At 34.6% G+C, this 14,988-nt stretch overlaps 1 long non-coding RNA gene across 1 annotated transcript; it reads left to right on the forward strand.

The window, feature by feature from the left end:
• The first annotated feature begins 7,947 nt into the window (after window positions 1–7,947).
• LOC118483731 lies at window positions 7,948–12,671 on the forward strand. The gene is made up of 2 exons (XR_004871270.1): window positions 7,948–8,937; window positions 10,905–12,671. It is a non-coding gene; the product is annotated as an uncharacterized LOC118483731 (long non-coding RNA).
• The last annotated feature ends 2,317 nt before the right edge of the window (window positions 12,672–14,988 follow it).

The following is a 14,988-nucleotide window of genomic DNA, read 5'->3' on the forward strand; positions in this document are numbered from 1 at the left end:
ATTTTATTTTAATACATATTGCAGGTTGAATGATCAAGAAAACAAGAATCAAGCTAGGATGGACATTAGAAACCCACTTAGCATTTTTGATTATTGTTGAATGTTATGTTTATTTATTTGGAACTATGTACCCCACTTTACAATTTATGAAATGAATTTAATAATTTATTGTCACAATAGTGTTATGTTGTTTTGAGCAATTTGTTCGTCTCATCCCGATGTTTCCGCCATCGGTTGGGGTGTGACAATTGAGGGTAAAAGAGTTGAAAGAAAGTTGAAAAACCATCTTTCAATCCTTTCTTTGGTGAAAATGTTTAGATCGACTAGAGATCTTTGTTTGTTTATGTGGAAATCGGTTAGATCTAAGTTGTTCTTGGTGGACTGAGGCCAGAACATGAAGTTCTTCAAGAACACATGATGACGTCATCCTAGAACACCTTGAATCTTGGTGATTTCACGGTTAAAAGTTAAGATTCAAAAGATAGAAAGGTGTAGGAGTGCGTGTAGATCAAGAAAGTACAAGATTTATGGAGAAAGCTTGGGAAGGAAGCGGGTCAAACGAATCAAGAATGAAGGAAAAGCATAATCTGGATGCTAGGTAAGTCAAAGCTTACATCTTTTATTTAATACTTATTGGTTTTATAGGTTATGAATAATAAAAAGTCATATTTGAATTATGATGTTTCGACACGACATGTGCGGTTCGGAACAATAGACAATAATGATAAACCATGTTGAATGGTTAAAAAGAGATAATAAGATTATTTAGTCATGCAATGACTAATAAATAACGAGTTTTGGATGATTACCTTATAAGGTAAACCAATACAAATAATAAGGGTAATACGGTAATTCGGTCACTCGTTGACGATAACCGTTAGTTTTTGAAAGACACTTTATGCCGTAAGACATAAAGGAGTCAAAAAATTTAAGAAATGGTTTATAAATAAAAATGACCGTACGGTGTAAACCGAAGCGAGTAACGTAGACGAGATGATAATAAATCCCATCTCGCAAAGATAAACGGTCATTTAGACCAAATGGGTCAAATGGTGAAAATATCACCATTTGAACAATATCGACTAATGAATGCTGTCGAGTCTTATGCTCACATGAGTAAATAAGGGAAAGATAACTTACATCTCTATTAAGTAGCTATTATTAAAGCAAGGTATTAAAACGGGTCAATATATTGATCTAAACCAGGTATGTATAATAGGTTAACTATTCAATTGGAACGAAAGGTTCATTGAGAGTTAAATGAAGTCAAAATAGACATTTGGTTACTTTAATAAGTAAACCGAATGATTCAAGTAATGGTCATTGTGATTAGAAAACATAATGACTTTTCAAACAAAATCATAGCTAAAAAGAGGGATTTTGGTCAAAACAGGCTTTCAAAAGTCCTTCATCGTAAATGAAAGGCTAAAATGGACCAAAATGCCCTTGTAAGCTAAATCAAGCGAATGACCCTTAAATGTTGTTTGGAAATGAGTTTTATGATAAAACAAATACTTCGAATAAGTATAGAAAGCGAAAGATGTAAATTTATGGTCAAATGACTCTATATGAGTCTTTGCCGTAAAATGATAATCCGAGGGGTATAACTCGGAATATATAGATCTCCACATTAAATCCACCACAAATATAGTTGTGGTGGAATATTACTTGATAAGAAATGTGGAAATATGAATCTAGAAACGAATGAAAGCGATTCGTGTTTAAAATGTACTTCAATACCCTTAACGGGTCAAAATAAGTATATAAGAAAAAACGGGTTAAATTTGCGTATAAAACCGTAAATTGAACCTAATACAATAGAAAACAATTACAACAAAAGTTCATGATCATTGGAATGAGACAAATAAGTTGTTTGATAAAATCATGAACGGGTCAATAAAAGTTGTAAAAATATATTAAGCCGCAGGCTTAAAAGTCTCAAAAATTTATTAATCCGGAAGTCGGATTTCAACTCCATGTGATGGAGAATCGAATTACGATAACGTAGGAAGAAACGTGACGAAAAACGGATAAAAAATGATCGAGTTATGATCATTTTAGTCGAAATGTGGTTTGTTGGTAATATGTAGCACCAGCACCAAACCTTTCTGTCAAATTGCCTTGCTCGCGTCACGCGACAAGAATAGGCAACGCGGTCGCGGCCCGCAACCATTGTCGCGTCGCGCGGAACCAAAACCTCATCCCGTCGCTGCAAACGACGGGTTAGTCTCTCTGAATTCTTGCTGAAACTTGGGGTTTGCATCTTTTTGACTCGCGCACTTGTTTAGGCATGTTTTAAATGCCAAGTGACTAACTCATTTCATGTTTTATGAAACGTAGCTGTGCTAGATATACCGGAGGACGACCAAGCCCGACAAAGAACCGAACACGATCAAGAATTAAGCTTCCGCGAATAGTTTTGTTGTCACGTATTAAACGGCGAATTTACATATAAAACGTTAGAACGTTTTATTTATTAAAATGTTTTAACAAACTCCTAATTTCAAGTGTATTTGTGATTGTTAATACACAATTATAGTCGGAATTTATATGATAATCTTATAAAATGGACTAAGGGTCTTACAAGTTGGTATCAGAGCTCCATGTTAGGGAGTAAGGTGTTCGGTTCGAGACTTGATCGCAAAATCCTGTAAGTAATTCTGTACATTAACGGTCTAGCATGTAAAGTGTTGAAAACAACACATAAGGTTATCGTGTAAAACACGTTATCCAAAGAAAGCGATAAAAGACCAATATAGTTAAATGAATTACGTGTGTTAACACGTGTCGTAAAAAGCCTTGTATTATAGTATGGGCGCTTATAAATGTCAACCTCACTAACATTTGTAGACGTTTTAAATTAAAGGATCCTTGCATCTAAAGATGACGAGAGTCTAAGGATCTATCGATACGATGAAGATATGGTCCGAAGTATGACTAGTAAGTCATACATGTTGAAGACATAAATCAGGAAATGGTCTCGAATGAGAGATCGAACAACAAGGAGAGTTATAAGAGCAAGTATCTACAAGGTACACGTTTTAAATTTATAGTATAAATAGTAATATGCAACAAACAGATAGTGAATAACAGTTGCATATAGAATATGAAACTTGGAAAACCTGGATAGATTACCTATCCAGGATGACGTTTCCAAGAGAAATTCAGTAAAGATACGTATTATTCACAGTCGTGAATAATAAGACAATAACTGAATTTAGTTTAAATATAAACTTGGACGAAAGTAATCATTCAAGAAAGTATTCTCAATAAAGATTAAATTGAAAAAGGTAATGATCACATCAACGAATGTGATTGTATAAATGGTTATAAAAAGGAACATTGTATATGTTCAAAGATAAAACGGGTAAAACTAATAATTGTTAATAGGCAATTAAATAAAGTTTTACCAATTTAAATAAATCAAGAGATTACTTACATGGGACGTGATGTGGTAATTATAATAAGGTTATGCGTACCATGTGTTGATCGCTTACTCTAGCTAAGTAAGTAGTGAACACATGATACCATGAGCTTCTTATAATGAGCACAGTTATGTCCGATGTGGTAAGGTCGAGACGAATAAAAAGTTAAAAGAACCTTGGGGTCAAGAAATTTTATGGGCATACTCGTATAAATGGTTTTCGAGGGAACCATAAAAACGATGTATGGCGCGCATAGAAATAAATGACCCAAGGGAATTCGTGAAATAAGTCATTTTGGACGAAAGAGCCATGGTTGACAACAAGGGGCATATAAAACCAAAGTATAAATGAACCGCAGGGTCATAGAAACGAAGGTAATGCCCATACAAAAGACGATCGAAGTCATTGACTTGGTCGTAGTAAAGAAAGGATGATGATAATAATCATCATTCAAAAATTAAAAAGACCATCAAGCATGGTCACATAAAGAATAAAGGTTTGGTTAAACAAAGCGATGGATTTCTCTAAGAAAACCAAACAAGTCAAAATGAAGTTTAAATGCATACCCAAAGGGTTGCATTAATAATGACTTCAGTAAATCACCCGGTTGATGGGTAGGAATTTAAACACATGCGTAAACTGAGAGACGGGAATGTGGGTTGAAAGTCAAAGGACTCGGATTATGTGTTATGACTAAAAGACTACAAAATTTCGTAAATAGAAATTTTAAATAAATATGTTCAACTATTTGAGGTTGAACGGGTTAAATAAAGAATAAAGTTTGATTGTTTATAAGTGATGGATTTCACATTAACAAGTCAAACGGATTGAATATGATATAATGCCGGATGGCATAAGTAAGCGTAAACCGGATAACGGTGAGCATAAGACGAACGGACGCATAAATGACGCGAGAAGTCATAGAGTCGGGATAATGATCCGAAATAAAACGATTGTAGTTACGAACTACAGTCAAGGTTAACGGATCTTAAACTTGAACCCAAATGATTTCCAAATATAAATATGGTGCCTTGACACCAAACATGTATTTAAAAAAAATGAAATGAGTAAGAAATGATCTACGGGATCAACATAACCTTCGGGTTATAAATAACGTAAAGGTCTACAGGACCAAAATGACCCTTGGGGTCATAAATAAAAAGAAATGAACTATAAAGGGCCTTACCTTAACAAGGTAAAAGCCTAAAGAAATAGCCCACGAGGCTAAGTGATAGAACCTATGGGTTAATTAGACAAAGCGAGGAAACCAGTTGAGAATCCCCGCGTAAAACAAAGACCGTAAAAAGAATAAATTCTTAACTGTCAATATCCTGGTATGGATAATTGACAAAAGTTAATGAAAAGATGCTAAACTAAAACTTCAGTTTTAGTAAGAGATAACGTTTTTATAAATATGAATTCTGATAGGAATTTAAATAGTAAATATTAAAGATACAGGTCTTGACACTGATAGGTGCGAGACATTATATTCGAAAGGAGATATTTCGAAAATGAAAGGTTGAAATAAACCTAAACCTGACGTGACACGATCACGGTCAAGAAAAGTAATGTGAAGTATAATCACATTATAGCCCAAGTGATGGGTATAAAGTAACTGGACTAATAAGTCTACTTAGTGAGACCGGTAAAGGTCGAAATTCAAATTGAGAATTTGGATAATACGCTATTTATTATGAGAATAGCGTGGAATAAATAAAATCAATAAATTTACATGATCAAGTGGCCAAATTGGCGACTCGATCAAGTAAACAACAAAGGTCCATGAGATCTCACTAACAGAAAATATTGATCACCTATTTTGAGGGACCATAAGGCTATAAGTTCACAAACAAAAGAGTTTGTTTGTTGAAAGTGAAAGATTTCACTAAAAACCTTTAAACGGATTAAGTTAACGAATTCATGAAGAATTCGATAGTCTAACAGCGATGGATTCCGCTAAGTTAATTAAACTGGTGGAAATAACTAGATTATGTTATTTCAAGTTGCATTATTTCGCATGAAATACATACATGTTTAGTAACCAAAAAGATATTACCATATTTTTATGGTAATGCTAACAATTGGTTAAAATATGAGCAATACTGAATTGATTATCGAGATCAAGTGTATTGAGTTTAAACTCAATGAATTATGTAAGAAAAGGTTTCGAGGACGAAACCTCTTTGAGGGGGATAGACTTGTAACACCCCAAAAACGGGTTTGGAAAACAAACCACGTTAATACTAAAAGACGGATAAAGTACCGTTAGTGGTAAAATTAACCCGGTAAATATTAGGATTTTAATTAAATAAACCTAATATTAAATAAAAGTTTAATGAAAGCTTTTGAGAAAATAAAGTTTATAAAAGACCCGAGTTAACGGGACTTAAAATAAACTGAGTCGTCAATTCCCCGAACCCACTAATTTAACTAGGAATGTTTAACCTAGTCAAGGAGTGGAAATATTGTTAGTAATAAGTAGGTTGTAGCCTACTAAATAACTAACCAAACATGAGGGGCCATATTCGGATAACTTGAAACTTGTAGTATAAAAGAAAATGAACAAAATAAAACACACATAATGTGTGTGTTCTGGGTGTTCTGTATCGACCAGGAGAGATCCCCAGGAGCCAAAACCCTAGTTTCAACCTTTTCATCAAATTGAAGGCTCAAACTAAGTCCAAATTCACAATTGAACGTGAATTAATGATCACCCAAGCTAGGGGATCATGAGGTATGTCAAATTTTGATGATTTAAGAAGTTGTGAAATATGAATAATCATCATAATCACGAATCATGAATGAATTATTGAAGCTATGATTGAATTAGTGATGTATACTTGCTTAGAAACAAAACCCTAAGTGAGAATTTTACATATGATGTTATAAATTGAATGATTTGATGAATTACCACACTAGGATAAGTGGGTATTAATCATAAGATGAATTTGATGGTATAGTTATGATTAGAATCATCATATATGATAGTAAACAGGAAATACTTGAACAAATTGTGAGTTTAGTATGATATGATAAAAATTGATGATATGTTCATATAAAATGATGTTTAATATCATCAAGTATTAATTCGGTAACTTATGATTACAAGAACTTGGTAAATAACATGGTTAAAGACGGTAGCATAAGAATTATGCTTACCGGATAATTGACCAAGTAATTAAACGAATAGTTGAGCTATTTCGTGAAATTATTTATGGTAATAGGCAGTTGACTTAAAAAAAAGTCAAACTGACCAATGATATGATCGAATGATAAATTCGACATTAGAATCGTATGATGGAATAGTCGTGAATGATTTTGACTAATCTAACCATCTTACAAATTTCAATGATAGTTGACGCTTGACAAGCTAGGTGAAAGCTTGGGAAGAAAGCGGGTCAAACGAATCAAGAATGAAGGAAAAGCATAATCTGGATGCTAGGTAAGTCAAAGCTTACACCTTTTATTTAATACCTATTGGTTTTATAGGTTATAAATAATAAAAAGTCATATTTGAATTATGATGTTTCGACACGAAATGTGCGGTTCAGAACAAAAGACAATAATGATAAACCATGTTGAATGGTTAAAAAGAGTTAATAAGATTATTTAGTCATGCAATGACTAATAAATAACGAGTTTTGAGTGATTACCTTATAAGGTAAACCAATACAAATAATAAGGGTAAGACGGTAATTCGGTCACTCGTTGAGGATAACCGTTAGTTTTTGAAAGACACTTTATGCCGTAAGTGTGACAACCGGTGATTTACGGTTCTTAATTACGTGATTAACAGGTGATTAACACGGTAATAAATAGTGTTTACAGCAAAAATTAACTTAATTAGGCCTTTGGAGTGCCTAGGAACGTCTATACGACTTTACAGTGCGCGAACGGTGGTTTACAGAGAAACCTGTTAAACTTCAAAACGACAGCTAATAGAAACCGAACGGAATACTGTCAACGCCGACAAGTACGAATCTTATACGAGTATTTTGTGTTTGTAAATTTAGTTTTACAAATTTATCGTGCTTCCGAACGACACAAAACGCAGACACGTTCAGATATGCCTAGAACCTTAAAATTTATGGCATTGTTATATGTTTTGGTGTGAATCTTAGATCAAACTTAATAATACGAACATAAATGTATCTTTTTTTTTTTTTTACTTTTTTTCTATTCACCGCGTAAATGCTATTTTTAATCACATTTTAACACCAACACTTATAATCTTTTACCAAACTATGTAGTTTGGAGTAGATATTGTATAGACTAGTCATGTTTACCTTATACATATACTCAGTTAAATGGTTAGCAAATGGCTAAACAAGATCAAAACCACACTTGGATTAGAACCAAATTCCATGTAGTTGGGAAACATCTCTAGATATTTTAATATTATTTTTGGAGTCCATGCCATTTCCAAAGAACACCCATGCTGTTAAACAACTCATCAGTCACATGTTGAGTGTTAACCTGGGTAAGAAACAAGTAACCTGAATGTAACATGAATACATAAAAGGCAAAAGACAAAAGATAAAAACCTTCGATCTCTTTCTTTTTCTTTATCTCTGCAATCCAAGACAACACATTAAAATGCCCTCTCATCCAAACACCCCCTTACTTTCCCTTCATTACTATACACTGATTCTCCATCTTCATTCTCACTCTTTCTCGATATCATTCACCAGCAAACAAACCTTTTTCCCTCTCCCTCTCGGTCTGATGGTCACCACAACTGGAGCCGGACACCGGCCGACGACCCCCCCACCCCTTTTCGATCCAGAAAACGAGCACCACCACCACCGTCTGGTGGTGGTGCGGCGACGATAACAAGCAGACAGAGATGAGAGAGAGACTAGAAGTGAGAGAGAAGAGAGAAAGACACCGGTTTTACGGCGACCTTTTGACCGGGGGCGGAGCTCCGACGATGGTGGTGGCGTGTGGCGGTGCTACACAGAGAAACGGAAAGAAAGAGAAGAACGAAAGAGATCGGAGAACGAGAAGAGGAGCCGGCGACGCCGGCGGCGGTCGGAGACTCGGACCGGCGGTCCTTGTCTCGGTCCGGTGGATCCGTTTGGTCCGACGAATTTCCGATGATGCTGAAGATGTTCAGTTCTGGGTTTAAGCGGGTTTGATTCGAGTTCGGCTCAAATGTTCAGGTTACGGGTCTTGGTTCAAGTTATTTTGGTTTGGGTTTCTGTTAAGAGGTCTCGGGTCACAGATGGGTTCGGGTTTTCAGGTTCAGTCTCGTCTCAGATCGGGTTCGGTTAGCTCAGTGGAGGTTCGTGTCTGATTCGGCTCGGTACGAGTCAACTCAGTCAACAGTAGCCGGTCAACTCAGTCGGTTGGGGTCAGACGGTTCGAGTCAAGCGGCTAGATCAAGACGGTTCGGTTCGTGGTTCGGGTTGACTCGGTCAAACCGATTCAACTCGGTCAAACCTGGTTAACTCAGCGAGTCAACCCGGTCGATTCGGTCAACTCAGTCAACAAAAGCGGCACAAAAGACTTGGTAACGATTATTAGTGACGCGAATAAATATTTACGTTAATTATAAAGTCTCCATTTATTTCGTGAAACGAGCTCGAACCGAATAAATTGACGAGTTATTAGTTAAAGGTCACATAGATTTATTTACTACATTGTTTATATAAATTGACCATACGTAAAGATTGTTGAATAAATTGTTGAATCTTGATAAAATAACGACAACTTGTGTTGTCGGGGCCGTCCAAAAACAGAGGAAATTCTGCCCGTTTTTCGATAAAATCCGTAAAACAACGCATTTTATTATGAAATATAACATCGGATTCAAATAATCTTTTAGTAAAACAAATACGAAAATCGACGACACTTCACAGCATCACGAAAGCGACAATTTGGACATAATATTTTCAATTCTTTTATTATTTTTGACAATTCTTTCAAGTATCAAGCAATACGAAACCGTTTTATAACAATCATCGAACAATATGAAACCGTTTCATAAAAATAAATATAGTTTATATTTATTTCAAATGCCAAACGACATGACTTCGTTTTATTAAAATAAATATAGTTGATACATTTATTTCGAATAACAAACAATACGACTTCTTTTATAAAATAAATGTAATTCATATATTTATTTCGGATATCAAACAACACGACGATTCTTTTATTAAAATAAATATAGCTTGTATATTTATTTTAAACATCAAGCGGCTCGTACCCTTTTATAAAAATAGATATAACTTATCTATTTATTTCAAACATCCATCAACTCGATGATGATTTTATAAAATAAATATAACTTTTTATATTTATTTCAAATGCCTAAACGGCACATTATGTAACATACATTTCAACGTACGAGTTTGTTATATGCTATTTTCATATAAACAACCTTTTTTATACGCGTACGACTTCTCGGGGCGGCTAACATTATTTTGTCGATATATTGATATTCTTGTATAAATATTTATATATGTCGAATTTCTCAAAAACTAAGTACTTTCTAGACTTAGTAAGTTATTAACGGTATCAAACGAGACGTAACGCGTATAACTTAGCCATTTTCATTAAGTTAACCAGTTACCATCGAATCGTTCAATTAACGGTTCGGTAGAGCTCGGTGACACGTAGTTTAGTTACTACGTTTATTTAGAAACTTATAAGATATTCTGTGTTAGGAATATTGTAGAATGCACGCTAGCAAGTAAAGAAAAGACATCACGAAGTCGTAATTAGCTAGCTTTGCACAAGACAATCTAGGTGAGTTCATGTTCCCCCTTTTCTCTTTACTGTTTCAGTTTTATACTTCGGGGGTGAAATGCATGCGACAATTATTACAAACATTTATTTACATGGTATGGTTAGCGTAGGGAGGGTTTACTACTAGATCATGTGAGGGGTGGGTACAACACTTAAGGCCATTAATCCTCGTTGTTAGGACCGAGGGACACAAGAGTGATAGATCTATTTGGGTGTAGCGAGCCCACACCCGTGAGGTCGAGGCGGCCCATAGAGGTGACTGTGTTTTACAGCCGAAGCCCGGCAACAAATTTGCTAGGTTTGAGTTTTCCTGCATCATTCCACACATACCATTGGCTTTGCAACCCATTGGTGATCTCTTTTTCCTTATTACGACATACCAGGGACATACATATTTACAGAAATACTTGATTTATACAAATTAAATACCATGTTTTATACAAATTCAAGGCATAGGATTATTCGGGCATGGAGTCAAAGTCAGGGTGGGCATTGACGATTATATGGACTTTACAAATTCAAGAGTTTTCAATACATGGTTTTACGAACATAATGCGTCACAAATACAAAGTTTCCATGTAACTTGGCAAGAAAATGATTTCTAAATTCGTTTTCTCAATATTATTTCACAAACCGGTTATTCAAAAGATTTATTTCAAATCTTTTACAAACAAACTATGAACTCGCTCAACTTTATGTTGACTTTTCCGCATGTTTCTTTCTCAGGTCACATTTCAAAGTTATGGCACGGTTGGAATAGGAGAACCACGTGGAGTCGAGTACTTAGCGGGCGTTCAATTTCTAGAAAGTTTATGCTTATTTGCTTCCGCTGTGCAATGAAGATACTAGTCCAGTCACGCCAGCTCTGATAATTTCGGGGTGTGACAGTAAGACATAAAGTTAAGAAATGGTTTATAAATAAAAATGACAGTACGGTGTAAACCGAAGCGAGTCATGTAGACGAGATGATAATAAATCCCGTCTCGCAAAGATAAACGGTCATTTAGACCACATGGGTCAAATGGTGAAAATATCACCATTTGAACAATATCGAGTAATGAATTTTGTCGAGTCTTATGCTCACAGGAGTAAATAGGGGAAAGATAACTTGCATCACTATTAAGTAGTTGTTATTAAAGCAAGGTATTAAAACAGGTCAATATATTGATCCGAGCCAGGTATATATATTCAATTGGAACGAAAGGTTCATTGAGAGTTAAATGAAGTCAAAATAGACATTTGGTTACTTAAATAAGTAAACCGAATGATTCAAGTAATGGTCATTGTGATTAGAAAACATAATGACTTTTCAAACAAAATCATAGCTAAAAAGAGGGATTTTGGTCAAACAGGCTTTCAAAAATCCTTCATCGTAAATGGAAGGCTAAAACGGACCAAAATGCCCTTTTAAGCTAAATTAAGCGAACGACCCTTAAAGGTTGTTTAGAAATGAGTTTTATGATAAAACAAATACTTCGAATAAGTATAGAAAGCGAAAGATGTAAATTTATGGTCAAATGCCTCTATATGAGTCTTTGCCGTAAAATGATAATCCGAGGGGTATAACTCGTAATATATAGATCTCCACATTAAATCCACCACAAATATAGTTGTGGTGGAAGATTACTTGATAAGAAATGTGGAAATATGAAGCTAGAAACGAATGAAAGCGATTCGTGTTTAAAATGTACTTAAATACCCTTAACGGGTCAAAATAAGTATAGAAGCAAAAACGGGTTAAATATGCATATAAACCCGTAAATTGAACCTAATACAATAGAAAACAATTACAACATAAAGTTCATGATCATTGGAATGCGACAAATAAGTTGTTTGATAAAATCATGAACGGGTCAATAAAAGTTGTAAAAATATATTAAGCCGCAGGCTTAAAAGTCTCAAAAATTTATTAATCCGGAAGTCTGATTTTAACTCCATGTCATGGAGAATCGAATTACGATCACGTAGGAAGAAACGTGATAAAAACGGATCAAAAATGATCGAGTTATGATCATTTTAGTCGAAATGTGGTTTGCTGGTAATATGCAGCACCAGCACCAAACCTTTCTGTCGAATTGCCTTGATCGCGTCACACGACAAGAATAGGCAACGTGGTCGCGGCCCGCAACCATTGTCGCGTCGCGCGACACCAAACCCCCCTCCCGTCACGCGACGGGTTAGTCTCGCTGAAATTGTTGCTAAAACTTGCGGTTTGCATGTTTTAAATGCCAGGTGACTAACTCGTTTCGTGTTTTATGAAATGTAGGTGTGCTAGATATACCAGAGGATGATCAAGCCTGACAAAGAACCGAACATGATCAAGAATTAAGCTTCCGCGAATAGTTTCGTTGTCACGTATTAAACGGCGAATTTATAAAACGTTAGAACGTTTTATTTATTAAAATGTTTTAACAAACTCCTAATTTCAAGTGTATTTGTGATCGTTAATACACAATTATAGTCGGAATTTATACGATAATCTTATAAACTGGACTAATGGTCTTACATAATTCGAAGAAATTAAACCGAAATGTCGAAACGTAAAACATAGAATAAAATAACTAAGTTGATCTAGGACTCGCGCGTTACGATGAACCCGTGTCAGTTTTTCTCGTTTGACAGGTTTATTGTAATCTATATATAATATATATCATTACCATTATACAAACCATAATGCATACATTACAACAACTATTGCATCATATGTTTTAAATTATATTTATACAAGATTTTGGCTAAATTAATTAGATTATTATAAATAATAATAATAATTAATAAATAAAACAACACACCTTTGAATGGATCAAATCGATTGAATATGGTAAGATAATGAAACCATTATTTGATTAGGGTACAACAACTTAAGCACAATTTACAACCATACATGCATACAAAACAGATTGAATTGGTAAGGTAATGAAACCATTATTATTTGATTAAGGTACAACCACTTAAGCACAACTTACAACCTATATTTGATTAAGGTACAACCATTTAAGCACAATTTACCACTAAATATGCACACAAATGTTTCAAATTAATAGTATATAAATAATAGGGATTATTACATATATCCCCCTACTTGAATCCCTAATTACATATTTACCCAACCTGAAAATTTAATTACGTATTTACCCTCTTGTGTCAAAATGACACAAATACCCTTCAAACATATAAAAACCTAAGACCATTCCTCCTGCCCACAACCCCTCCAGGTGCACTCCTCCTTGCTGCAACATTGCCAAATCCTCCACCGCGAACACCAATCACACCAATCTAAACCGGCTTTTGAGAACCGATGACAAGAATAGTAATAATCGAGGAAAACCCATGGCGAAGAGAGTAATAATCGATGAGAACCAGAACTGGCGACAACCATTGTGCTTTGGTTCGAATTCGAATCTATTCCGACTACCACTACACATGTTCTCTCGATAGAAAGGGAGATTGATTGTACAAAATGAAGGGTTCATGAATATTGAAATGGTAGTACTGTAGTGGGATGGATTTGAATAGATTGACTACACATGTTCTCGGATAGAATACGGTCGATGTTTGTATGATTTGATTAGTTTCAGTGAAGAAAAAGAAAAGAAAAAAAATTGAAACTTAATTTCATTCTTTGTTGATCAGAACTTTTTAAATTGGTTTTGGAATAAAACTCAAAATGGATACTGATTTTCATGAGAATTATTCCTCAATTGTTGTGCTTCCTTCATTTCAATTTTAGGTGTTCTGCAAACTTCAGTTTAAAGATTATGATGTGAGGTTTATATTTAGGGTTCTTAGCTTTTGAATCGAAACAGATTTTGTAATTTTCTTGAATTATATAATTTATAATTTTTAGTAAAAGAAAGGGTAAAATAGTCATTTAATAATTTATTTTTAATAAAATAAAGCAAAATGGGTAAATTTGATATTTTTAATTTTAAGGAAGGGGATATATGTAATTTAATTTTTGAGTTGGGTATATATGTAATAAATGAAGTTTATAGGGGGATATATGTAATTGCCCCTAAATAATATACATGTGTTTATAGTTTTTTACTCAAATGTTGTTAGATTCGATATTTCATCATTCATGCCCATTATGATTCTATTGTACCAAACAAAACGTCACTTAAACTCTTTTAATCGTTCTAAACTTCAACAATTATATTGTTGGCTCAATTGTTGTTTGGCCTGATCGAGGGGTCCAACCCAGAAATTAAATGCGTTTTAAACTTGTCATGAGTTGGTGAACTTAAGGGACCAAATTGGGCAAGTAGAATAAATTGGTTAAGTTTGCTAACTACATTATGGTTAGTATGGTAATATTTTGGATAGAAAGTTAGGGTTGGTCTATATAAACCAAGTTTGACATTATGGGTAGAGAGAAATCGAGTTACGGCTTAAGGGATTATAATTGATTTTTTGAGTTATATTTCTATATTATATATTGGAGAGGAATTCAAAACCTATTTGTGTTCTTGTTTATCGGTTCTTGGACTTGAATTGCTACTAGAGCCAAGTTCAAGAACCCTAATTGAAGAAGAAGTCATTGCTGCTGTATTTTGTCGACTGAAATAAACCAAGTTCAATCATTGCCGCTGTCGGGAGAAGTCTATCGTCGTCATCATTTTCCTTGAGTCATAGGGTTCTCGCAAGGTTTTGTTTTGAGATTAAATGGATGTAACTCTTCCGCTCCAAAATGTTTGCGTTTGCACGAACTAAGCTTCATGCGTTCTAAATTCATCTCGTTCACACAATGGAGACATTCGCACGAATGAACCTACTTCATCCGCACGAATGAACCTACTTCATCTCGTTC

The sequence above is a fragment of the Helianthus annuus genome, chromosome 11 (genome assembly GCF_002127325.2).
Source record: "Helianthus annuus cultivar XRQ/B chromosome 11, HanXRQr2.0-SUNRISE, whole genome shotgun sequence".
In the NCBI taxonomy this organism is placed as follows: Eukaryota; Viridiplantae; Streptophyta; class Magnoliopsida; order Asterales; family Asteraceae; genus Helianthus; species Helianthus annuus.